Below are 26,785 nucleotides of genomic sequence, written 5' to 3'. Positions count from 1 at the left end.
AGACCAGTGATAATACCACTACGTCACTGCCTCCCAACATGTAGAGCCAGGAATCAGATTTTCATAAAATCCCTGTAGTGCAGAAGGAGGCCAGTTGGCCTGTCGAGTCTGCACTGATGCTTACCCATGCTTACCCCATAACCCCATGCTTTTACCCCACTAATCTCCCTAACCTATAGATCTTGAGACACGAAGGGCAAGTTTAGCGTGGCCAATCAACCTAACCCACACATCTTTGGAATGTGGGAAGAAACCGGAAAACCCGGAGGAAACCCACGCAGACACAGGGAGAATGTGCAAACTCCACATAGTCACCCGAGGCTGCTGAGAGAGTTTGAGGATCTCGGGTAAAAATTAAAAATCAGAACCTCAAAAGTGAGAAATCTCTGGGTAAGTACCCAAGCCAAATTCATATTGGTATTGGGTCAAACAGATCAGAGAGTTGATAGCATAGCTCAAATAGTCGGCTGGGAGAGAGATAGTTTGAGTTGTGGAGGCACTGATCCCAGTACTAGGAAAAAGGGAGTTGTTCCTTTGAGACAGTCTTTACTTGAACTGGCTGGGATTGTGTCAAATAGAGGGTTGTAGATGGGGCTTTAAACTGAAAAAGGTGGGAGTGGGAGAGGGTGCAGGTGAGGGAAAATATATAAATCTGAAGGGAAAAGTCAAAACCATAGAGCAGCATAGTGGTTTGTGTAAAGATTGGAATATGACAGGGAGGTACAGAGGCCATGAAGTTCAGCTCCACAGTGTCACCATTGCTAGTACTCACAGTACTGCCTCAAACTCAGAAAATGACAGCTAGAATAATGCGGTACACCCTCAATGACAGGGCAATAGCTTGGAAACATGCAGAGAAGGCAGATTGTGATGTCTAGTAACCGGCAATGCTCATTTGGTACATTTTGGACCAGTTAGGTCTGAGAGAGACTACCAGCTTAAATATGCATTCAGCTATGTGAGATATCCCATCCACCAGCATCATTTCAAATCTAACCATCCGACTTCTAGATGCTTTTGACTTATTTTTCTGCTGCAGATTTAGTGAAATTACTGCATTCTGTGCTATTGGAGGAGTCTTATAAATGTTTTGGATTTTCAAGTGACTGGCACTGGAGGTCAGGGAAATGGTTAGCCTCTCAGGAGGAGATCTGCTTCAGTAATGTGAGCAACACTTGCTGAAGCTCTTCGGCTGTAGCATGACATATAAATGGAGCATGGGCAATGGAGAGGGGAGGCAATGCGTAAGAAGAGGAGGAAGAGGCTCTCAATAGTAGGCCCTATTCACCGAGAGTCTTTAGTGAGCATTTCTCCAACTCCCCCCTCAGCCGGTAGTGTGTGAGGCACTTGCCTCGCACCAAGGAAGTGGTCACTGACTGTGCCATGTCCTACAGCTCAATCCGTAGCCCTACAGCAGGGCCAGCATGGCACTGACAGTGGCTGTCAAGGTCACCATAACCCTAAACTTCTCCACCAGGTGGATTCACACGACTTTAGCAAGATATTGCAGCTTGCTGTCCGTTATTGTATCAAGAAGGTGCCACAGGCTCTGCATCGGAAAAGAAGGATCATCATCATCTTGCCCATTGAGATGAGAAGCACGAGGAGAGAGTGCATGGATCTCCCAGGCTGGCAAGGTTTCAATAGTGCAGAGCACAGTCAACAGCCTGCATGTGGCTCTGTGGGCCCAACATGTGAACAAAGGAAGGGAAAACAAACAGGTGGGAGGGAAGTCAATTCCTGGATCTTGCCCCCAGGGATTGAACTACAATGGCACAAAAAATGGGAGGGGGATGGAGAGTAGGAAGGGAGGGGATATCTGGGACCCCCTCGCTCTGGATGGGCTGTCCGTGTGCAGGCATTCAGACTCCAGTTGTCCGAAGATGTTACATGCTTATCACAGTTACTCCACTATTCTCCGTCTTTCAATCCCTCTGCTGTGCATCATCACAATGTCTTTTGGTCAAAATCTGAAATAAAAGCCACCACCAAAAATGATTCCATAGCAGCCTTATCCAACAATGAAAAACTTCCAATGAAAAACACAAAATTGAGCTATTCCCCCAATCCAGTTCCTTGTGCCTTTTTTACAGGTGCCTTTTCCTGACCCAGTGATGTTCTGATGGTGTCGTTGCCGCATGACTGGCGGAAGGATGTTGACTTTCACTGGGAGAAGACTGCAGATAGCCTTACAGGACGGGTGCAAGTAGCTCCAGATATAGTGAGCCCAACTTCAGATTACATCTTGTCACAGACAACAGCAGTATGGGCTGGTTGGCTAAGAGCCAACAACAAGGGCATTGAAAGAGTTGCAACGGTGGGAGCCTAAATGCTGTCATCCTGAGAGAGTGATAGAGGACAGCAGTTCATTTTGCATAGAGCTAACCACACATCCCTGTGCAGTGCCTCAGCAATGCTAGCGATCTAGTGAAGAACAGGCTGCTAAACGGCTGAGATCCAGCATAGCGCTTTGACTGCTGGTAACTGCAGCCATGACGAAAGCAGTGTGAGCCTGCATTATGCCATGGGAACATGACCTCAATATGAGCTTCTACTGAAACCTTCTATCTATGCAATGGAGGGAGAGACATGGACCAGCAGATTTTGCCTCATGGGTGACTTTGCAAGAACTGCCAATGAGTAGGCTACGATATGCACACCGAAGAGGATGGGCTCAAGGTTATTCATGAAGTCCTATGTCAAGTTGGAGCTGAACTCCTTTCCTCATCCTTAACGGTGACAACAGGATCTGTGGTAAGCTTGCCAGTGCACCACGTATCTCGACACGCATGCTCATTAACATTCTTCTGTTAAACATCTCATTGATGCCTTCAGCTGAATCCTCTACTCCAGAACTTATCTATAACCTTGATATCCTGTGTAACTCTCAGCTCTCATATTGAAACTGCACAGGCTGGCTACATGGCAGTTCTAGTGTATCTGAAAGCAGCAATGTAAGGGAGGAGGGAAGGAGGTTTGGGTGAAAAGTAAGAGGTCCATGGTCACAGCTTGCTGGATAGCGGGATGAACAGAATTTGGGAAGGGCCATAATATCATCCTGTTCTCAGCAACACTGGACGCAATGTCCCTTAAAGCAGGCAATATCTCCTCCAGAGGACCCATTCAGTTCTGGCATACCCACAGCCCATCAGTTCCCTGCTGGACGCTGTGGTTATGGCCTCCAGGAAAGAGGGAAGAATGTCAGTAAATATCTGGCAATGTGTCTGGGTGCTGGGCTGGAGGGAGGTGGAAGCCTAGAGAGGAGGTGTGAGGCTGGCAGCATTTTGTAAGAATGACATGGTCGGCTTATGATGAAAGTGAGGAGGTGTGGGATAGAGGGAAAGTTGGCCGATTGGATAGGTAACTGGCTGTCTGATCGAAGACAGAGGGTGATGGTGGATGGAAAATTTTCGGATTGGAGGCAGGTTGCTAGCGGAGTGCCACAGGGATCAGTGCTTGGTCCTCTGCTCTTTGTGATTTTTATTAATGACTTAGAGGAGTTGGCTGAAGGGTGGATCAGAAAATTTGCTGATTACACCAAGATTGGTGGAGTAGTGGATGAGGTGGAGGGCTGTTGTAGGCTGCAAAGAGGCATAGATAGGATGCAAAGCTGGGCTGAAAAATGGCAAATGGAGATTAACCCTGATAAATGTGAGGTGATTCATTTTGGTAGGACTAATTTAAATGTGGGTTACAGGGTCAAAGGTAGGGTTCTGAAGACTGTGGAGGAACAGAGAGATCTTGGGGTCCATATCCACAGATCTCTAAAGGTTGCCACTCAAGTGGATAGAGCTGTGAAGAAGGCCTATAGTGTGTTAGCTTTTATTAACAGGGGGTTGGAGTTTAAGAGCCGTGGGGTTATGCTGCAACTGTACAGGACCTTGGTGAGACCACATTTGGAATATTGTGTGCAGTTCTGGTCACCTCACTATGAGAAGGATGTGGAAGCGCTGGAAAGAATGCAGAGGAGATTTACCAGGATGCTGCCTGGTTTGGAGGGTAGGTCTTATGAGGAAAGGTTGAGGGAGCTCGGGCTGTTCTCTCTGGAGCGGAGGAGGCTGAGGGGAGACTTAATAGAGGTTTATAAAATGATGAAGGGGATAGATAGAGTGAACGTTCAAAGACTATTTCCTCGGGTGGATGGAGCTATTACAAGGGGGCATAACTATAGGGTTCATGGTGGGAGATATAGGAAGGATATCAGAGGTAGATTCTTTACGCAGAGAGTGGTTGGGGTGTGGAATGGACTGCCTGCAGTGATAGTGGAGTCAGACACTTTAGGAACATTTAAGCGGTTATTGGATAGGCACATGGAGCACACCAGGATGATAGGGAGTGGGATAGCTTGATCTTGGTTTCAGATAAAGCTCGGCACAACATCGTGGGCTGAAGGGCCTGTTCTGTGCTGTACTGTTCTATGTTCTATCAATGTTCTATGACATGGAGTATATGAATGAATCCTGATCTGCTGATGGATGAGTGACAGGAGGGTTGCTGCACTGAGCAGTGAGAAAGGTTGGTGGTGCATTGGGTAGGTGACGTCATGTGAAAATGTATTCATTAACTTTAGCCACCCATATGAGGCCATTGTAAATGTTCTGGCACATCAGCCAGGTTAATAGGGATTATCAATGGGGAGTGACCTTCCTGGCTACTTGTCCCCATTTCCTTTGGAGATGTGCCTTGGGGCTTCCTAACTCTCCTTTTCTCCTATCCAGACTCATCACTAATACGTCCAGCAACACATCAGAAAACTTCAAAACCCTCTCTTTTGCCACTTGCTTCATTTGCTGTCCCCTTCCTTCCAGCGAAACCATCCAGAGGCAAGCTTGTTGCATGAGTGCAGCTTGCCTTTTAGAGCCACCGGGGCCTTTATATGGCCCAGACTAGATGTGAATTGTGCTAGCCATACACACGACTGAGCCCCCTATTGAGCAGGCCGAGTTAACAACACGTTCCGTGCTAGGCAGCACACTGTAAACATTCAGATAAGCAGACTGTATGATAGTGTGCTGCCTCTTTCAATTAAAGCGGGGCGTGGCATTCGCACATCGCAATCCCTCTGTCTGCAAAAGGGCCTTATCTAATTTTTCCTCCGAAGAGTTCAAATCATGAAGAAATCGTTAAAAGTTAAAAATAAATGTTCTTTATTTGAATCCATGAAGAATTCCTAACAACACGAATTAACAGCAAAATAGAGATAAATGGGTTTAATCCAATAGCCATCACAGAGACCTGATTGTAGGGTGACCAAGGTTGAGAATAAAGTATATTTAGGGTGTTTGCTTTTTCAAAAAGACAGACAAAATGGAAAAGCTGGTTGTGGGTGGTTGGGGGGGAGGAGGGGGTGACGGGCAGCCTTGATAATAAAGGATAATATTGGGACAACAGTGAGGATGGATCTTGGCTCGAATGATAAGGAAGTATCACCAATGAGGCTTGGAGATCTGAAATAACATGGGGCAGAGAGTTTATAGTTTCCCTAACAGTTGCTATACTGCTGGACAAAGTATGCCACCATGGGCAGTATGGTGGCACAGTGGTTAGCACTGTTGCCTCACAGCGCCAGAGACCCAGGTTCAATTCCCGGCTTGGGTGACTGTCTGCAAGTTCTCCCCGTGTCTGCGTGGGTTTCCTTCGCGTGCTCCAATTTCCTCCCACAGGGGTGATCTTATAGAGGTCTGTAAAATAATGAGGGGCATTATCAGCTAGATACTCAACATCTTTTCCCAAACGTAGGGGAGTCTAAAACTAGAGGGCATAGGTTTAAGGTGAGAAGGGAGAGATACAAAAGTGTCCAGAGGGGCAATTTTTTCACACAGAGGGTGGCGAGTGTCTGGAACAAGCTGCCAGAGGTAGTAGTAGTAGAGGCGGGTACAATTTTGTTTTTTAAAAAGCATCTGGACAGTTGCATGGGTAAGATGGGTATAGAGGGATATAGGTCAAATGCAGACAATTGGGACTAGCTTAGTGGTAAAAAAAAGAGCGGCATGGGCAAGTTGGGCTGAAGGGGCTGCTTCCATGCTGTAAACCTCTATGACACAGTCCAAATGACATGCTGGTTCGGTGGATTGGCCATGCTAAATTCTCCCTCAGTGTACCCAAACAGGCACCGGAGTGTGACGACTCGGGGATTTTCACAGCAACCTCATTGCAGTGTTAATGTAAGACTGCTTGTGACACTAATAAATAAACTTTAAACGTTTAATTATTAGTCAAGAAATAAAACTGTAACAAAGGCAATGCAGTAATTCTGGAGACTTTAATCCTCAGATGGACCCAAGAAATCAAACTGCTTATCATAGTTCGGAAGAGAAATTCACGGAATGCATTCAGGAGAGTTTCTGAGAACAATTCATTGTGGAAACAACCAGACAAAAGGCTATCTTGTCTGATGTAATGAGACATCATGAATTAGTAACCCTATGATAAGAGATTCTTGGGCAAGAATGATCGTATGATAGATATTCACAGTGCGTTTAAGAGTGAGATACCCAAGTCCAAAGCTAGAATCTTAAATCTAAATGAAGCAAATTAGATGAGTATGAGGGACAAATTGGCTAAAGGAGATCGGGAATTAGATTACAAGATTTGGCAGCAGAAATATTTCAATAATTCTCAATGAATATACAATGTGTTCAGAAATAAAAACTCCATAAGCTAAGCGATCTATCCTTGGCTGAAAAAAGATCCTAATGGTAGTATTAAAGAAGCAGCTTATGATGCTGCTAAGAATAGTAATCCTGAGGAACGAGTGTGTTTTAGAAATCAGCACAAGATGACCAGTTGAGTGAAAAAACATGATGAGTAAAGTAGCAAGAAATACAAAAACAGAGTGTAAGCAACTCTACAAATATGTCAAAAAGAAGAGATTGACTAAAGGAAATGCGGTGTGTGGCCGTCTCCTGTGGGGCAGGAGGTGCCCCAGGCTTGGATAGTCAAGGGTGTAGCAGCCTGTGATATGTGTGTAAAATAGAATAATTGAAAGGAAACCAACTGGAGGCAAACATCAGAAATGCAGGCACAGCAAAATGATGTAAAACTGACATAGAAATTGGCCTAAAAGCAAGGTATGCTGGGATTACCTCAGTCCAAAACAGTCTGCCTGGAGACAGGTCCTTTGCAAGATTCAAGCTCAGACAATTGAAAACCAAAGATGCACGAGGGCACATTAACATGTGTAAAAGGGCAATTATACATTTCCTGAGAAACCAATCACCACTATATACATGGGACAGATATGCATCGGTGAAACAAAAGATTTGATGCATATTAGAAGCTGAAACCAGACATCTCGGTATGTAGCGCACAAACACAAAGGGTCCACCATTGAAACTCATTAACACCCATTGAAACCCATCACCAATGATGTGAAACTAATCAGACCTAAACACTGACAGGCCAAATCCTTGGAAGATTCCGGAAGATAGACAGCCAGGTATAAGAAACCTATGCTGGCAGCGTTCGAGAGAACCCACCTCTCCAGCTTCCCCAGAAGTGTGTAGGACATAGCAGCGACAAGGGCAACTCACCTCCAGACCAGAGAGAGAGAGACAGACAGACAAACAGACTTAAAAGTTCAACGTATTGATGGAATCGTGAGGATCCGGAATAGTATATGAATTTCTAAATGATCAATTAGCTCGAGAGAGAGAGAGAGAGAAAGAATTGTTAAACTTGTAAAACTTATGGCTTGTTCTGTTTGGAATAAAGTTGTGACTTGATTATTTACTATTGGTTTGTGTGTGCAATTGTTTTGCCTGATATATGCAGAGGTGTTTGAGGAAAATTCATTATACACAGTGCTGGTTCAGTGAGTCCGCAGGATGTTAGAAATACACCGGACAACAAGGGGGTGGGGAGTCTATGATGGAGTAGTTGGGGAAGAGGTGGGGGGAGTCCCCTGAGGTTCAGGGATGTTGGAAGGGTGTCCTGTGGGTGATTGGTCTGGGTCTGTACAATAGTTGTCCAGAAGTTAGAAGTGGTTTCAATCCTTCTAACTGTTCCTGTGTAATCCAGTCACCACCATCCACGGGTTGCAATTTAAATTGCATTTCCAAATGGTTCCCAGTGTATGTTTGCGTTTCTGGACAACTGCCATGGAAACCTTAACTGGGACTTCAAAGAGGTTTTGGCAGCTCAAAAGTTATGGCCCCATAAGACTAAGAACTGTTGATATTCAGATAGATGTATTAGGGTGCCTTCTACATAAAACATAGACAGTTAACAAGCAAGCAATTAGGGGGCAAATAAGTCATATGTTGGTCTATAATGCAAAGGGTTTGGAGTACAAGTGTGAAGAGTCTAGCTGCAATTGCAAAATCTTTGCTGAGATGATAACTGGAGTATTGTGCATAGTTTTGGCCTCAGTATCTAAGGAAGGATACACTTTTTTTTGTTTATATCCAATTCAATCCAATAAAGTCCAATTCAAAGTCTCAGCAAGTGAGACATTCCAGATCCAAGCTGACAAGACAGGCATCCCACTTCCTGTCTTGGGCTTGATCTACATGATCCAAGCTGACTAGAGCAGGCATTGCACCTCCTCCAAGGCTTGATCTCATTTGCATATTTTGCCAAAAGGCCGAGATGCTGCTTTAAAAAAGTGCTTCAAATGAAGCCTCAGTGTAACCTCATGACTTCAACCAAGTGCAGGGTGCCAAAACTACACTTGATCTTAGCCAAAAGGCCAATACACTTGCTTCAAGAGAAGTGCAGGAGAGGTTCACTCAATTAATTCCTGGGACAGGAGGACCCTCCTATAAAGAGACATTGAGTAAAATGGGCCAATAGTCTCGGCAACTTAGAATGAGAGGAGATATCACTGAAACTCACATGAGAGCACTTGACATGTTAGATGCTCAGAGGCCGATTTCCCTATGAGGCGACCCTAGAACTGAGGCGGCACAGTGGTTAGCACTGTTGCCTCACAATGCCAGGGACCCGTGTTCAATTCCAGCCTCAGGTCACTGTGTTTGGAATTTGCACATTCTCCCATGTCTGTGTGGGTTTCCTCCGGGTGCTCCGGTTTCCTCCCACAGTCCAAAGATGTGAGGGTTAGGTTGATTGGCCATGCTAAAATTGACCCTAGTGTTAGGGGATTAGTGGGGTAAATATGTGGGGTTACAGGAATAGGGCCTGGTGGGATTGTGGTCGGTGCAGACTCGATGGGCCTCATTCTGCACTGTAGGGATTCTATGGATTCTAACTAATGGGCACGGTCTCAGGGTAAGAGGTCATCCATTGAGGAGAGATGTCTCCACTCAGAGAATTGTGGACCTTTGGAATGTTCTATCCTCATGGATTGTGGATGCTCTGTGATTGAGTGCATTCAAGATTGCAACTGATAGATTATTGGAATCTAAGGAAGTCAAGGGATGTGACGATCAGGCAGAAAAGTGGCATCGAGGTCAAATCCGCCATGATCATATTGAATGGTGGAGCAGGCTCCAGGGATCCTATTGTCTACTCCTGCTCAGACATCTTAGATGAAATATTCCCATCCTGCCCGCCGTGAGAATCATAGTGGGCAGGACACGGGCCATGCAAAGGTCCATTGACCATGGGAGGGATTTTCCGGCATTGGGGCGAGCGTGGCTGGAAAATTCTGCCCCTTGTGTTCTTCAGCATAGGCACGGCATCTCTCCCTGGTTTCTTTCCAAGAAAGACACAATTACGACCTGGCGCGCAATTGGCATTCTGAGATTAACACGAGCTCAAAATCCTGAAATTCCTTCCTAACTGTTCTGTGGGAGTGCTTTTACCACACAGATAGGTGGCTCAGAAGCATCTTCTTAATGGCAATAACTAGTGACACCCACATCCCAAGAATGAATAAACACTTGGAAAAACAACCTCTGACATGCACCCAAAAGGCCTAAACTGAAACTGTTAATCAGAAACATAGAAACTAGAAGCATTCAGCACTTTGAGCCTGCTCTCCATTCAATGTGATCATGGCTGATCCTCTATCTCAAAGACATATTCCCACTTTCTCCCCATACCCCTTGATGCTCCTAAAATCTAAAAATAATTCTCTTTTTTTGTTCAATCTCGCCTCGTATTAGCTACAAGGCGAGATTGAATAAACTGGGATTGTTCTCCCTGGAAAGACGGAGGCTGAGGGGTGATCTGACAGAAGTTTATGAAATTATGAGAGGTATAGATAGGGTGAACAGTTGGAAGGTTTTTCCCAGGGCAGAAATGACAATTACAAGGGGGCACAAGTTCAAGATAAGGGGGGAAAGGTTCGGTGGAGATGTGCGGGGGAGGAATGAGCTGGCTAGACCAGCTTATTCCTAATTGCCCTTGAGAAAGTGGTGGTGAGGTGCCTTCTTGAACTTCATGATGTGGAGATGCCGGCGTTGGACTGGGGTAAACACAGACCTCCCACTCCACCTGACGAAGGAGCAACACGCTCTGAAAGCTAGTGGCGTTTGCTACCAAATAAACCTGTTGGACTTTAACCTGGTGTTGTTAGACTTCTTCTTGAACTTCTGCAATCCATTTATTTACATATCAGCAGGCTGCCGATTTTAGCACCCACAAACCACACTGAGTTTTGGGGTGATCTTGGGGGTGGGCGGGAAAGTGGTGGGCTGAGCACTCACCCTATTTTATATGCCCCCCACCCCCCCAACTTGTTGAAAACACGTCCAGAACATGCCCAGCTGGGACATGTAAAATCCAGCCCCATCACTCAGTCTTATGCCCATATCTATTTAATCAGCACTTTTCTGGAAGAATAGCTGAAGTCACAATATTTTGAAATATTTAATGGAAAAGGATACATTCTACCTGAGGATGGCTATTTTTTAAGCTGGGCTACAAGTTAGGAAATGGAAGTTATTGCAGATTCTCCACTTGTAGTGAATCTATTTTTACTGCATCTCATAGCAAAATGGCAACACTGAAGGATTATGATCCCTGCTATGAGAATAATGGACCAGCTTAATACTTATTAGGATCTGGCTTGCTAGACCATAATCAGTTTAATAATGTAGAGTGTGTGGAAGAACCCAGAGCAAGGAAATAAGCAGCAGGATATCGAGATTAAACTGAAACACCAAAAGTACTTATAACTATATAAAATTGAAAAAAGTAAACACAATAATTACTAAATAAGTACACTGTGCAAAGAAGGTAATGATTCTAAACAACATGAATTTCTAGCTTAAACTCAATCTAACAGATTTAGCCCAGTTTAACCTTTTTACTGTGGCTTCAGTTTGATAGACTTTTAAACACAATTATACTCTGGAAGGCAGTTTCTTTTTTCTCTGGGTCTAGCTGCACAGGACACAGCTCTGATCTGTGGTATCTTCCTACCAATACACCTCCCTGGTTTAGGTATATGACCCACCAGACACACATAGACACTCCCTTGGTGTCTATTCCATAGCTGGACTTCTCCTCTCTTTACAGAGCTACTTAGTCCTACTAAATTCTCTAAAACTCGCTCTCTAAATGTACAGAACTGGGCTGTCTGGTTAGCCAAAAGACCGGAAATATGCAGCCTCCATGTCACCTGCTCTTCGAGTTACATTTTTTCTACAAAACTAAAAACCCCAAACCAAACAGTTTTCCTTTTAGAGCACCCTCAGCAATTTTTTCCATAGCAACCTCAATTGCTTCTAAATGCTTCTCAGTTTAGACCAAAAGTTCAAGCACTGATTGTAAACACACTCAGAAATATTAAACCAAAATCAAAACTTCACAACCCCTAATTCGCCTTAAACTGCAACTGAAACTTTGCTTTCTTAACCTTTAATATAAGCCACAATAAAGACAGTTATAATATCACTCCGCTAGAAAAAGAAAAAGTCTCCAAAAGTGAGGTGTTTTCATTTAGAAACCTAATAATATATCCTAGCGTGCTATCTCTCTTAATTCCTATCTTTACTTATACCTTATGTACCAATTTTCTCTTCATGGCACATCAAAATACTGATAATAGATTCTTCCAAACTTGTGGTGCACAAAGTAATTTTACAAAGTCAATACCCCCTGTCACATGAACAATCTAAGAACAGAATCACAGAATCGTAGAATCATAGAATAGAACCACAGAATTCCTACAGTGCAGAAGGAGGCTATTCCGCCCATTGAGCCTGCACCAATTCTCTGACAGAGCATCTTACCCAAGCCAATCCCCTGCCCTATTCCCATAATCCCATATATTTATCCCTATAATCCCCCAAACCTATACATCTTTGGACACCAATGGACAATTTGGCATGGCCAATTCATCAAACCTGCACATTTTTGGACTGTGGGAGGGAACCAGAGCACCCGGAGGAAACTCACGCTGACACGGGGAGAATGTTGAAAATTCCACACAGTCACCCAAGGTTGGAATCAAACCTGGCTCCCTGTGGCACTGTGAGGCAGCAGTGCCAGCCACCATGCCACCAAGTTGCAGGGTTTTAACATCAAACTCCAACAAAAATAACCAAAGGTTCTTAATGTGGAATTTCTTAAAAAAACACTAAAGGATTATGATTACAAATGGCACCTCCAAAGACACAAACAATAAAGGGTGTTTCAGAGATTGGGGGAGAATAGGATAGCAAGATAAAGCCATGAGTACATGGCATAATGGTGCACACCCTCGCTTCCAGGATACTAGTCAGAGCCACATAACTTACATTCCAGGATTTTCAAAGTAGCTACTGCCACTGTACATTCAGTCAAGGAGAATATAGAATAGTGACACAGGTATGGAAAAGGCTGATCAGCCAAAGATTCTTGCACCATGCTGAGGCACACACCAAAACATACATGCCCCATCTCCAGCTATATCACGGGTGCCATTGATACAATATCTTTGCTGAAACCTTGCTGCTGTTTACACCGACAGGATCTTATGGAGACCTCGGTGATAATGGTGGGACCTCAAGATCCCACCGCCAGCCGCCTCCTGCGGATACAGAAACAAACAACGCGACGCCAATAGTTCTAAGGGGTTTCCTCACCAGCTGTGAGGACTCATTGGGCCATCCCCACGACTTCTACAACAAACCACCCACCTCCCCGCAGTGGCACTACTCGTATTAGCCATGACAAGAGTAAAGGACACCACATAGTATAAACTACCATTATAAATGCAAGGATTGCAAGCAGAAAAAAAGGAATAAATAACACTCAGCCCGAGTGCCATACAACCTACCCCGCATGTTCTTCAACAACACTCTCAAACTCTTTAAAGATATTAAACCGCCAGGATTCAATTCTGATACAGGACCAAAGCAATGCAGGTAGTCCTCCGTATCACCTTGCACACCTGGCATAACGAGGATACAGAAGGATCAAATCTGTGTCCTATGCTTGGAATAATTAAAAGAACATGCTGAGAGATGCATTCCATTATAAACAAATGGACATCCCTGGTTTTCAAAGGATAACAGGTGAAATTCGCCTCAGTACCTCGATGCTAGATCACCTGTCAACTTGATAGTAACACCGTAAAATCAAAAAAGGAGTGTAATTAGAAGGGGTAAAGTCCAGGATTAATGATGAACTGCTGATTATAATTCCAAAATATTGCCAACCAGCTGATCTTAGAAAGACCAAAGCATTAGCAGCATTGTCAAACAGCCTCAAGGATCCGTCAGATGTCACACTCAGGGTAGCAGAATAAAGCAGGGCAAACTGCACTGATAGCTTTTGGACACTTTCCAGCCTCATCGAAACCTCTGCAACTGAAACTACAAAAACACATGATCACCGGCTGGGGGTCAAGCCTTAAAAACAGGATACGACCTGTACCTTCAAGATTAACACACCCAGCTTTCATGTTGAGATTAAGAAAAAGTGGTAGCCAGTTCTCAAAACATTTAGCTAGGAGCCCGTCCCCAGCTCCTTCTGGAAGGCTGATCACATGGACACTCCTCCTGCGGCCCCGACTCGCCAGATCGATCTGACATACCACTGAGCTGATTTGCCAAGGATTGAAAGCTCGCCTCAACTGCATTCTCAACAATAAGAATTCTTTCCTCCGCTTCATTAAGCTTCCTGGTACTCTGCAGTTCAGCAAAATGAGAACTAAAATTCTGTGCCAAAAAGCAGAGTTAATTGTCTATAATCTTAATTATCTTGGCAGCCATTATCTGCACCACCGTTGATGTCGTCAGGTCGAGAGCTCGCTCACTGACCAAGTCGCCATATTGAGGGTTCGGCTACACTACAGTTGCCTCCGACTGCTTCCTTCAATCGAGGAGTTGCATTACTTTATTTGACACTTTGTCCCAAACCCTAACCAGAAATCTTCCAGGAACATAGTACGGAGTTTTCACTCCAAGACTAGGTACTTACGGGCAGTGCATTAGGATAAATAAAAGGATTATAAGATGAGTAGCACCAGAGCTCACGGAAACATAGCCATTAACATGCTCACATCACACGACCCCCTTTCTTTTCTCTTTTAACATGGGCTGACCCAAGTTAAAATAGATAGAGAAAATTGCCAATAAACCTGGATGTCACTAGTTCAGCAATTGTATAAGGCCAGCCATACATTGACATGAGGCTGATATTTCTCCTTAAATGTTAAGTGTCATAAGGTAGTGTTTTTATCAGATAATGTTGCCAGTGATGAGGCAATAATGAATTTGAAGTTATTATTTATCATCCTCTTTCAGATCATTTTTCAAATGGGGCAAGTCCAGCGCAAAAGCTGCTACAATAATGCGGAAGCAATGCCTGAAATATACAACGGATCAACGGACACCGCGCGACAATCGCCAGGCCGGAGTGTCCCCTTCCAGTCGGGGAACACTTCAGCAGTCAAGGGCATTTAGCTTCTGATCTTTGGGTAAGCATTCTCCAAGGCAGTTTTCAAGACACGACAACGTAGAGTCGCCGAGCAGAAACTGATAGCCAAGTTCCGCATGCATGAGGATGGCCTCAATGGGGATCTTGGGTTCATGTCACACTACATGTAATCCCCACCATTTGGCCTGGGCTTGCAAAATCCTACTAACTGTCCTGGCTTGAGATAATTCTCACCTCTTTAACCTGTGATTATCCTCCTCTCCAAGTATAGACTCACATTCCAACCACCATTATCTTGCAATTGTGTCTTTGCCTATATATGCCGTGTTTGTGAACCCATCTCGCCACTCACCTGATGAAGGAGCAGCACTCTGAAAGCTCGTGTTACCAAATAAAGTCCAGTCCTGTTGGACTTTAACCTGGTGTTGTGAGACTTCTTACCGTGACTCCCAGTCCAATGCTGGCATCTCCACACCATGAAAAGTTTTTGTCGCCAAGGTGGGATTCACATCTCACTTCCCAACCTCAATGGGCAATGTATCAGATTGCACTTGGTCCTTTGTTTTTAGATGTTAAAAGGAGTCAATTGCAATCATAGAACACGGTCGGAATTATCCAGTTGTTCATGCCCTGTCACCGCTGCAAGTGATGACGAAGAATTTGGCGCTCACCCAAATCTCTGTTCACTGCAGCGGGACCAGAGAATCCCGCCGGCCTGAACGGCTGGGAAATTCCAACCTCCTTGCACAAAATGGAAAAGGATTTGGAAAATAAGTTCAGTACAATCTGTGGTGAGCCACTGTAACTACATGTGTATGCCTGGACACACCCATGCTGCACCTGGCGCGAGACTCCTCCCTTTCCACCTGAGACTCCTCCCTTTCTACCAGGGCGAGGTATAAAGGTGATGGTTCCTCCTCCTCGCCTCAGTCTGGGCCAGGTCAGCGACAAGGGTGTGCTCCTGTTCTTTGTGAATAAAAGCCTGTTAATTTCACTCACTCACTGGAGTCCTCGTATCGTGATTGATAGTGCATCAATTTTATTCACAAAGAGAGAAAAAACGGAATGGAGCAACTTCTAAAGCCCGATACTTTAAACCTGGATCCGCAAGCTGTGGGAGCCGCCAACAGCTTCAATCACTGGCTGAAGTGCTTCGAAGCGTTCCTCGGAGCCTCCACTGCCGTCCGGTCCAATGCAGACAAGCTGCACGTGCTCAACACCCGGGTAAGCGACGCAGTTTATGCCAACATCTGTGATGCAGAGACGTATGTGGACGCGCTAGCGCTCCTAAAGAGCCAATGCAGCCAACAGACAAACTAAGTCTACGCCAGGCACCTTCTGGCTACCCAAAAACAGCGGCCGGGAGAATCAAACGCACAGTTTCACTGCGAACAACGTGCGCTCGGCAGGGCCTGTAACTGCAAGGCTGTATCCGCTGCGCAGTATACAGAGGACTTAATCCGCGATACCTATGTTACAGGCATCGCATCCAACTATATTCGGCAGCGCCTGCTAGAACAAGGTGGGCTAGATCTACCAAAAACTGTGACACTCGCTGAATCCCGAGAAGTGGCATCCCGTAACCTCGAGGTGTACGCACCCGATCACGCGACATCGTGGGCCTCACGGCTCCAGTACCTAGGAGGGCCACAGACTTATGCCACACAGCGCCCCATCAACAACTCGACTGCTGCGGCTGTTACAGGCCCAAAGTGCTATTTTTGCGAAGCACCCCCGACAACGCTGCCTGGCAAGGGAGGTGTTCTGCTCTGGGTGCGGAAAGAAAGGCCACTACACGAAAGTCTGCAGGGCAAAGTTGGCCTCGAAACCAAACAGCGCAGTGTGCGACCTGAGGGAACCGAAAATCCGAACGCCATCAGCCGCGTGAGAGTCAAGGGAGCCGCCATGTTGGACACCATCGACCACGTGTGAGACAAGGGAGCCGCTATTTTGGACGCCATTGTCGGCGTGGGAGTCAAGGGAGCCGCCATCGGCCGCATGCGAGACAAAGGAGCCGCCATTTTGGACGCTGGTCGATGATTCTCCGGGACCCACGGTGGCAGCGGTCCAGCTGGACCAGTCTCGTCAGCATCAGCTCGCCAGGTCCATGATGAACATCCAGGTAAACGGTTGCGTGGGAAATTGTTTGTTTGACTGCGGGAGTATGGAGAGCTTCATCCACCCCGATACTGTGCGCCGCTACGCCCTTTCGGTGCGGCCAGTCAAGCAAACCATTTCCTTGGCCTCGAGGTCCCGCTCGGTGGATGTCCTCGGGTATTGTGTGGTAACCCTTACGGTTCGTGGGACCGAGTACGCAAATTTTAAGCTCCTGGTGCTGCCACACCTCTGCGCTCCCATACTCCTAGGGGTCGGTTTCATGACCCATCTTAGGAGTGTCACGTTGCAGTACAACGGGCCTCTTCCCCCGATCTCCGTCTGCAACCCACAGTTCCTAGACTGCCCACCGCGCACCACTTGCGGCCTTTCAAGCCTCCAAGTCACCCCTCCATCGCTATTCGAACACCTCACCCCCGAGTGTAAGCCCATTGCCACTAAGAGCAGACGGTACAGTGCGGGGGACAGGACCTTCATTAGGTCCGAGGTCCAGCGGCTCCTGAAGGAAGGGATCATTGAGGCTAGCACCAGCCCCTGGAGAGCGCAGGTGGTAGTGGTCAAAACTGGGGAGAAACGCCAGATGGTCATTGATTACAGTCAGACCATCAACCGGTGCACGCAGCTGGATGCGTATCCCCTTCCGCGCATATCCGACATGGTCAATCGGATTGCGCAATACCGGGTGTTCTCCACGATTGACCTCAAATCGGCCTACCACCAGCTCCCCATCCGCCCGGAGGACCGCAAATATACGGCTTTCGAGGCGGATGGCCGCCTTTGCCACTTCCTTAGGGTTCCCTTCGGAGTCACCAATGGGGTCTCGGTCTTCCAGCGCAAAATGGACCGAATGGTGGACCAGAACGGGCTGCGGGCCACCTTCCCATACCTGGATAACATCACCATCTGCGGCCATGATCAGCAGGACCACAACGCCAACCTTAATAAATTCCTTCGTACGGCCGCTCTCCTAAATCTGAGCTACAATAAGGAGTAGTGTGTCTCCGCACTCACCGCCTTGCCATCCTGGGGATGTAGTGGAGAACGGGGTCATCAGCCCCGATCCTGACCGCATGCGCCCCCTCATGGAACTTCCCCTTCCCACCACTCTTAGAGCACTGAGGAGATGCCTGGGCTTCTTCTCACACTACGCCCAGTGGGTCCCTAATTACGCAGATAAGGCCCGTCCGCTTATCAAATCCACCCTTTTTCCCCTGTCGGGAGAGGCCCGCTCGGCCTTCGAGCACATCAAAGCGGACATCGCGAAGGCCACGATGCACGCTGTGGACGAGTCAATCCCCTTCCAGATGGAGAGTGATGCGTCTGACTTCGCCCTGGCCGCCACCCTCAACCAGGCGGGCAGACCCGTAGTCTTCTTCTCACGAACCCTTCAGGGCTCGGAAATTCGACACTCCTCTGTCGAGAAGGAGGCTCAGGCCATCGTCGAAGCAGTGCGATACTGACGCCACTACCTAGATGGCCGATGGTTCACCTTGCGCACGGACCAACTTTCGGTGGCTTTCATGTTCAACAACGCGCAGAGGGGCAAGATTAAGAATGATAAGATACTGAGGTGGAGGATTGAGCTTTCCACCTACAATTATGATATCTTATACCGACCCGGGAAGCTCAATGAGCCTCCAGATGCTCTGTCTCGCGGAATATGTGCCAGCGCACAGGTGAACCAACGACAGACTCTCCACAATGACCTCTGTCACCCGGGGGTCACCAGGCTCTACCATTTTATTAAGGCCCGTAACCTGCCTATTCTGTTGAGGACGTCCGGTCTATAACCAGACACTGCCCGGTCTGCGCAGAGTGTAAGCCGCACTTCTATCGGCCGGACAGGGCACACCTCATAAAAGCCACCTGCCCCTTTGAACGGCTCAGCGTCGATTTCAAAGGGCCCCTTCCTTCTTCTGACCGCAACATCTATTTCCTCAATGTTATAGATGAGTACTCCCGATTCCCTTTTGCCATTCCCTGCTCGGACATGACCTCAACCACGGTCGTCAAGGCACTGCACAGCCTCTTCACCCTGTTCAGTTACCCTAACTACATCCACAGCGACCGGGGATCCTCATTCATGAGTGATGAGCTGCGTCAGTACCTGCTCTCTATGGGGATAGCCCCGAGTAAGACTACCAGCTACAACCCCAGGGGTAACGGACAGGTGGAGAGGGAGAACGCGACAGTCTGGAAGGCCGTTTTACTAGCGCTACAGTCTAAAGGCCTTCCAGTCTCTCGCTGGCAAGAAGTCCTCCCCGATGCACTGCATTCAATTAGGTCCCTCCTGAGTACGGCCACCAATGCCACCCCCCATGAGCGGATGTTTGCCTTCCCTAGGAAGTCCTCCTCGGGAATCGCACTACCACGTGGCTGGCGTACCCAGGCCCCGTTCTGCTCCGGAGGCATGTACGACCCCAATAAGTCGGACCCCCTGGTTGAAAAGGTCCAGCTCCTCCACGCCAACCCCCAATATGCCTATGTGGCATACCACGATGGGCAGGAGGACACGGTCTCTATCCGGGACCTGGTGCCTGCAGGTGCCCCGGAGCCCACTATGATCCCACATCCCTAGACCCCTCTGTTCAGGTAGCACCAGGTCCGCTTACATCTTTGCCCCTTGTACGCAGCTCGCCTGAGCCCCCAGAGTCACCACACAGGACCTGACCAGAAGGGACGACGGCAGACTCGAGCGGTTCCACCCTGCGATCGAAGCAACACCTCAACCGGTACTGCGGCAGTCGCAACGACTGATCAAGCCGCCCGACAGGCTGAACCTGTGAAGGGACGACGCCTTACCTCAGTTTCGTGACTCTTGTGTATATATATCTTCATACCTCTGGACATATTGTTCCACCCACCCACCCCCGCCAGACTCTTTTTTTTAAAGAGGGGGTGAATGTGGTGAACCACTGTAACTACATGTGTATGCCTGGACACACCCCTGCTGCACCTGGCCCGAGACTCCTCCCTTTCCACCTGAGACTCCTCCCTTTCCACCAGGGTGAGGTATAAAAATGATGGTTCCTCCTCCTCGCCTCAGTCTAGGCCAGGTCAGCTACAAGGGTGTGCTCCTGTTCTTTGTGAATAAAAGCCTGTTAATTTCACTCACTCACTGGAGTCCTCACTCCTCGTACCGTGACTGACAGTGCATCACAATCGAAGCATAATTTCAAACAAATTATCATGGACCAATATTCACAGCTGTAACAGATGTTTGCCATTAATAAGATCATCTTAGATGGAGGTACTGTGCTAGTAGTTGGAAATTTGAAAATGGAATTGGTAGCATGCATGTAAAAAAAAATCTTTCAGTTCACTATTATCATCAGATTGATAGATTTTGGTCTACCATCCATTAAATATTAACCAAACCCCAATATTAAAACACCACGTCCCATGAAATCACTTTTCAATAGAGTTTTAATTTATTCGCAATGCTGTGTGGTTTCTTACTGTTCTGATTGAAGAGTGCTGTGCTGGCTTATTTGGGATATTAGAGTACGATCATCACTAGCTTAGGAAAATCGCAATGTATCTGATGAGTATTGTGAATATGCAATTTGACCGCAGTATGAAGTTTGCCAAGTGGAACAATCACATCATAGACCCATCATGCCTCCTGAACAGAAAGACACTTTCTCACCAAAAGTGGAGCTCCCTGTCAAGGCCCCCTCTGAGCCACTGAATTGATTTGATTTCAGAATGTATTTTGAGATTACTCATGGGAGCTAATGTGCCAGAAATGACAAAAGGTGTTCTCGCTAGTATTCCGGCTTTGTACGAACATTGTTAACTAGGATAAATACATCTCCCTGCCAAACGTTGTGGGAAAGTCATGTCACTGATCCACACTTTAAACAGAAAGCATCACTGCTCAATGCTCAGTACTCTGCAGAAAAAGCACATGTCATTCCAACCCAGGCAGCTAATGTACTCTTGGCTAGAGAAATAGGAAATAGCATACACCACGCCACAAATAATGAAACTGAAAGTGGGGAATGTGATCAAAAGTTTAACTTAACCATGATATTAAAAGGTATTTTAAATTCCAAAATCATTCTTTTCCACTGCAGAATGGAACTGAATAAACCTTACGCTAGAACTCTGATATGAAACAAAAACTACAGTTACTATAGTCGAGATCTGACCACAGTCGTCATCAAGGGGTCTTGCCTGAATTGATCATGCAAAAGGTTGATTAAGTACACAGGGACACTAGCACAGATCTTTAAGTTAATTTTGAAAATCTTCACCCTGAACCATTGGATTCCTTACTTCTTAGCGAATACATCATTCAGAACCATAATTGGCAGCAACTGCAATTCATACACAGTAGGCGAGATTTTCCTGCTCCCCTCGCCTCAAGACTGGAAAATCCCACCCGAGATCAACGGACCTTCGCATGGTCCGTGTCCCGCCCTCTACAATTCCCAAGGCAGGCGGGATGGGAAAATTCCGCCCACTGAGCTCAAAGGACTAAAATTACATTTCCCATATTACTGGTGATATTGAAATATTTTTTTTTCAGAAATCTACTCATTTGACATTGTCAGCTCACCTCCTGCTGTTGGCAAAGCCATGGGGTAGGACTGGTGGCAGAATCAGCGAAGGTGTCTGTGGCCATTCACATGCTCTTCCTGCTGAAGAAAGAATATGTAGAGGTGAGTAGCGTTGTAGACGAGAGCAGAACGGACAAGGCACTCTTACAAACAACATTAAAACGATTTATTTCCGGGCTACCTGTTCTTGATTCGACCGCATATTCAGAGTTTTGTTTATTTTCAAGTGTCTAACTTGATTTTCTCTTGCAAAGGTAAGACTTTTACTCTATGAAAGATGATATTGTTTTATGTATTGCTTCATCACTCACATGCCAACCCATTGCATGCTGCATAAGGGAGTAAAATGACAGGATTGAAAAATTGGAGGAAAACCTTTCGCCGCATTCCTTTAATTACAATAAAAAAAATTAAATTGAGCACACCTAATATCTCATCCCTTTAAGAAATGCCTGGAAGTGGAATCTGTAGTTTGCCAAATGAGTACAAGGAGAGGTTGAGAGCAGAAACTCAAGTTGTGTACTGCTATCTTGTGCCTCCCGATGCTTGGTTGAGGAATGCGGAATGGCATTGCTCAGTGGACCAGGGATGGCACCTCACATCCGTTTGATCTTCTGATGGATGGGTGGGGATAGAATACCCATCTGAACTGTGCCCTCAAGTAAGTGAAACCAGATCCCAGGCAGAGCTGTGAACCATGTTTGTGCTGAACATGGTAGGGCAGGCATCGGAGTGTGATTAGCTGAACATTTTTAAAAAACACTTTTACCATATTGGTCTTGTTTTTAAGGTTTTTGAAACTGGTACAACAATTGGGCAGCACGGTGGCACAGTGGTTAGCACTGCTGCCTCATAGCTCCAGGGACCTGGGTTCAATTCCCGGCTCGGGTCACTGTCTGTGTGGAGTTTTCACGTTCTCCTTGTGTCTGCGTGGATTTCCTCCGGGTGCTCCGGTTTCTTCCCACAGTCCAAAGGTCTGTGGGTTAGGTGGATCGGCCATGCTAAATTGTCCCAGGATGCGTAAGTTAGAGGGATTAGCGGGGTAAATATGTGGAGTTGTGTGGATAGGGCCTGGGTGGGATTGGTGTCAGTGCAGACTCGATGGGCTGAATGGCCTCCTTCTGCATTGTAGGGTTTCTATGAATTATTACTTGAATGCCTCTGAAGATAAAAAGATGACTCCATGGGGTTGAAAAATCAGCACTTTTCGATATGGGGTGAAATTGTCCCATCCGCCCAGCATGGGATTCATAGCAGGTCAATTGACCTCGGGCGGGATATTCCGGTTTGGGGTGAGCGCAGCTGGAAAATCCCATCCATGGATGTTTCATAACCAAGTGGCACATTGGTTAGCACTGCTGCCTCACAGCACCAGAACTGGGTTCGATTCCAGCCTTAGCTGACAGTCTGTGTGGAGTTTGTATGTTCCATATTAAATAAATAGACAGCAAATTTCTATTTCCAACCCGATTCACCCAAAATCGGCCAAAGTTTCAAAAAGGTTGAGGAATTTCAATTGCAAATTACACCCATTGCAAATGGAGATTCCACAGCATTTTGCACTGGTTTAACCAATCACAATGGAAGCTGAGTCCACCCGTAAAACTGGTCAGACCCTCAGATCAATTCATCGCCATTCTGAGGGCTGCATCTTATGGGGGAATGAAAGGCATGTCCCATCTCTGCCAGAAGGGAAGTTGGCTAGAAGCTGCCTCGCTCCGTGCCAGCTATAACACACTGCTGCTGAGGGGTTGAATTGGCTCACAGTGGGACTTCTGCCCCTCACTGGGGAGGAAACCCCGCCCACAGCAGCTGCCCGGCAATCTGGTTGGCTGGCAACTCCAGCAGTCCCGGCAATGCCAAAGAATCTGTAGCGGATTCTGCCGGGGCTGCAAGAAGAAAGCCCAATGTATCCCAGAGTGGGGTAAGTCCAGGGTGTTGGGCAGGAGGGAGGCTTTGGACAGTTTAGGGAAGGTGTGGGGAGTTTGGCAAAGCATGTAGCTAGGAAGGAAGGGGATACTATCTTAGAGGGGGGGCTGCCCCCTGCACCCTCTCCAAAGCACAATGTGCAAACCCTTGAAAACTAAAGATAGTACTCTCCCATGCCACCCTTTTAAAAAAGTTTTAAATAAAATGGCCTGTCCACTCCCACCTGACTGCCCACATCAACCCATACTGTGAAGTGGGCAGTATATTATCAGAGTCAATTGGCTGGTAACCAAGATCAATTGTCCTTTAATTATTTATTTCAATATGGTGGGTAGGTTGCCCATTTCTTACCTGAAGGGGTGAAACCATGATCACGCAGGGGATGCGGCTCGCCTATTGCACCGGGGGTGTGCTGACACCTGCGATCGTGGTTTCCCTGAGCTAGGGTAGAATAAGCGAACAGGATAGCCAATGAGGCCAAACCAAGGCTTTACCTGACGCAATTTTTCAAAGCCATCTTGGCCTTTTGACTAAGATGAAGCTCTGGCCAAGCCCGGGAAGGGGAATGCAATGCCTCATGCTGTCAGCTTGGATCTTGTTTTGATCAAGCCCAAGATGGGATGTATATTCTTGTTTTGTCAGCTTGGATCTGGTTTGTTTGTCATGTGGGGACTCTAATTGGACTTAAGTACCAAAAGGTACAAAGAAAAGAGTGGGCTGCCGATTTCAATACCCGTCCACTTACTGTATTATGGGGTGAGCTCGGGTGTGACTGGAGAGGTGGTCAACGGGCTACCCACCTTAATATACATGCCACCTCACCCAAAATGTGCCCAGCGGGGGCACATTAAATCCAGCCTGATTGTGTCCACTTACAAGTCTTTGCATCATTCTTAAAACTAAAAACTTGTAAGACACAAAGGTATGAAAAAGCACATTTTAAGAGATTCTAAGTATTAATATTTTTTTTCAATTCACTAAGAATCTGACTAATATACAATGTAACTAATAAATGTTTTTTAAAATGGTTATTTAAATTGGATTACTCACAGCTGGTGTTACTAACAACTGATTAAAACGGTCTATTTTTTGTGAGACAAACATTTTAGCTGTATTAATAAAATTGCACTGGGTTGTCACATTAATAGATGAAGGGTTTTTTTAAATGCAAAAATGCTTTTTATAAATTAATTTTCTAAAATGCAGCCTGATTGCACTGATCCATTGAAGATTTTAGGACACGTGTATATACACATTAAATTTGAGCAGACAAAAATGGTGTCTTGTGCCCAGTGGCTTGCAAAACTCAGAACTCAGGACGGAATTCTACCGGCACGTCCACCCTGGAATCAGGGCAAGCGAGGCTTGCAGAACAGCATTCTCCGTTGGCCTCGGGCATGATCTTACGAGCCTCAGACAGGCGAGGCGGTAAAATTGTGGCACCAGTGTCTAACGTCAGATACGATTCTGTGATTGGACAACATTTACCAAATAATCCTCAATGTGCTAAAAATTACGCTGACAACCAATTTAAGATTGTCAGTCGAGCTCACAATACAGCACATTTGTGAATATTGGAAGCTACATATCTTAACAGATAGGATCCCGTTCTTTGCAGACAGAAAGAACAGGTACACACATTGCCCTTGTTTCAGCTGAACAAAATAGGTGATAACCATTCATCATTTCATTCCTCAGAGCAGTGTCTTGACCAAGCGTAGTCAAATTATCTGGTTTAAATCGCAAACAGTACTTTGAAGTTAACTGTCAATCACCATCAACTGATGCATTCTCTATTGCAACACCACTACCAATCAAATTCCACATGTAAGCCAACCAGCTTGTCGTACAGTATAAAATTTTACAGTATAAAATTGTTGTTTCCCCTGACATTGATATTCTTGCAATTGTCCTAATAAGTACCGGATGAAAAGCTTCGACAAAAATATCTGTATCCAGCAATACAAAGAGAAACAGCTACATTGCATTTTCGGGCCCCACTGCCGTGAGAAGGATATGGAAATTATATGTTAATGTGACTCTGGTCAATTGTATAGGAATAAATGGCTTTGGTTACCAATGGCATGTTACTTCTCATGCCCTGTTTGATTTTCACATTTACAAAGTTGCTTCTAATATGGAGGCTACTGGACACCTTGAGTATAGAAAAGCATTGATAAATAAAGCAATCATTTTTAATAAATTTAAAACTAATGGTCGTTTTTGCTTCAATAAAATCAATGTAGGAAGGAATAACATAGGCAACACAAGTTTTTGGCTGGAATTTTCCAACCGTTCACGACAGCGGGATCCTCTGCTCCCGCTGCAGTGAACGGAGATTTGGCTCGATGTCAAATTCTCCGTCCTCGCCTGCAGCAGTGGCGGGTTGTGAACGGCCGGAGGATTCTGGCCTTTATCTTTCCAATCAAGAAGTAATTGTGATATTCAGTGTTATCGGACAAAAAGCAGTCACGGTAGAATGTTGTCCCTCTCCTACCCAAATTATTTTGACCCTTGTATTGGTAGGAGGTTCCTGAAACGCCAGGACAGGCCATTATTTGAACCAATTTTCCCTCAAAATTGTAAATAATGACCTGTTCAGGGAGCCTGGGCCTTTCAAAAGGGGAAAAGCTATTCAGGTATCAGAAAAACACACGACCTACAAAAACAAACATACATTGTATTGTTTAATATGACTTAAATTGCCAGTTTAAACTTCTCCATTATCCAAGCTCTCAGTCTCTCTTTTTCTGAAATATGTTTTGCTTGATCTTTACCTGCTACTGGTTTAATTCCATTTTTGCTTTGTTCGAATAATGAGCCTGGAATTATGTTGTGAATAATGGTTTATGAATGCTTCACCTTCATCTGAAATTTGTCTTCCCAATATTACAGTGCAGACAAAAGCCTATTTAAATGAACCTCCTTTAAAATAGCAGAGATGGAAATTAAGGGAGTGTGCATTAAGCAGTTGAAAATCAACTACCAAGGAGCAATTTCAAGAACAGTACACTCTTATAATCATTGCCCTTATGTTTGACTTTGCCTTTTGGATCTCACCATGCCATTTCCAGAAAACTGACGATTGATTGCTTGAAAAAAAAAACTGGGTCTATCTGCGAGTTGAGTCACGGTAGTCTGAATAATGATCTAAACATCTCAGATCCCCTTAATTAGGGGAACATACTATCTAACAATTTGTCTCATTGGTTGCCTGGCAGTCAATTCACGTCCTGATGAGTTAATTCATTGAGGCCACACTAAAGCTGAACAGCCCCAGGAAAAATCAGCTCACATCCAGTTAGCTTCATCTCCAGAACATTTAAATTGAAATGCAAAATTAACAACTCGGAGATTGGTTCCCAAGGAGGAGGAGTAGCAGAAATTATACACTGCGCAACACT

Source organism: Mustelus asterias, chromosome 2 (assembly GCF_964213995.1).
Source record: "Mustelus asterias chromosome 2, sMusAst1.hap1.1, whole genome shotgun sequence".
Taxonomy (NCBI): domain Eukaryota; kingdom Metazoa; phylum Chordata; class Chondrichthyes; order Carcharhiniformes; family Triakidae; genus Mustelus; species Mustelus asterias.
This window is presented reverse-complemented; position numbering follows the sequence as displayed.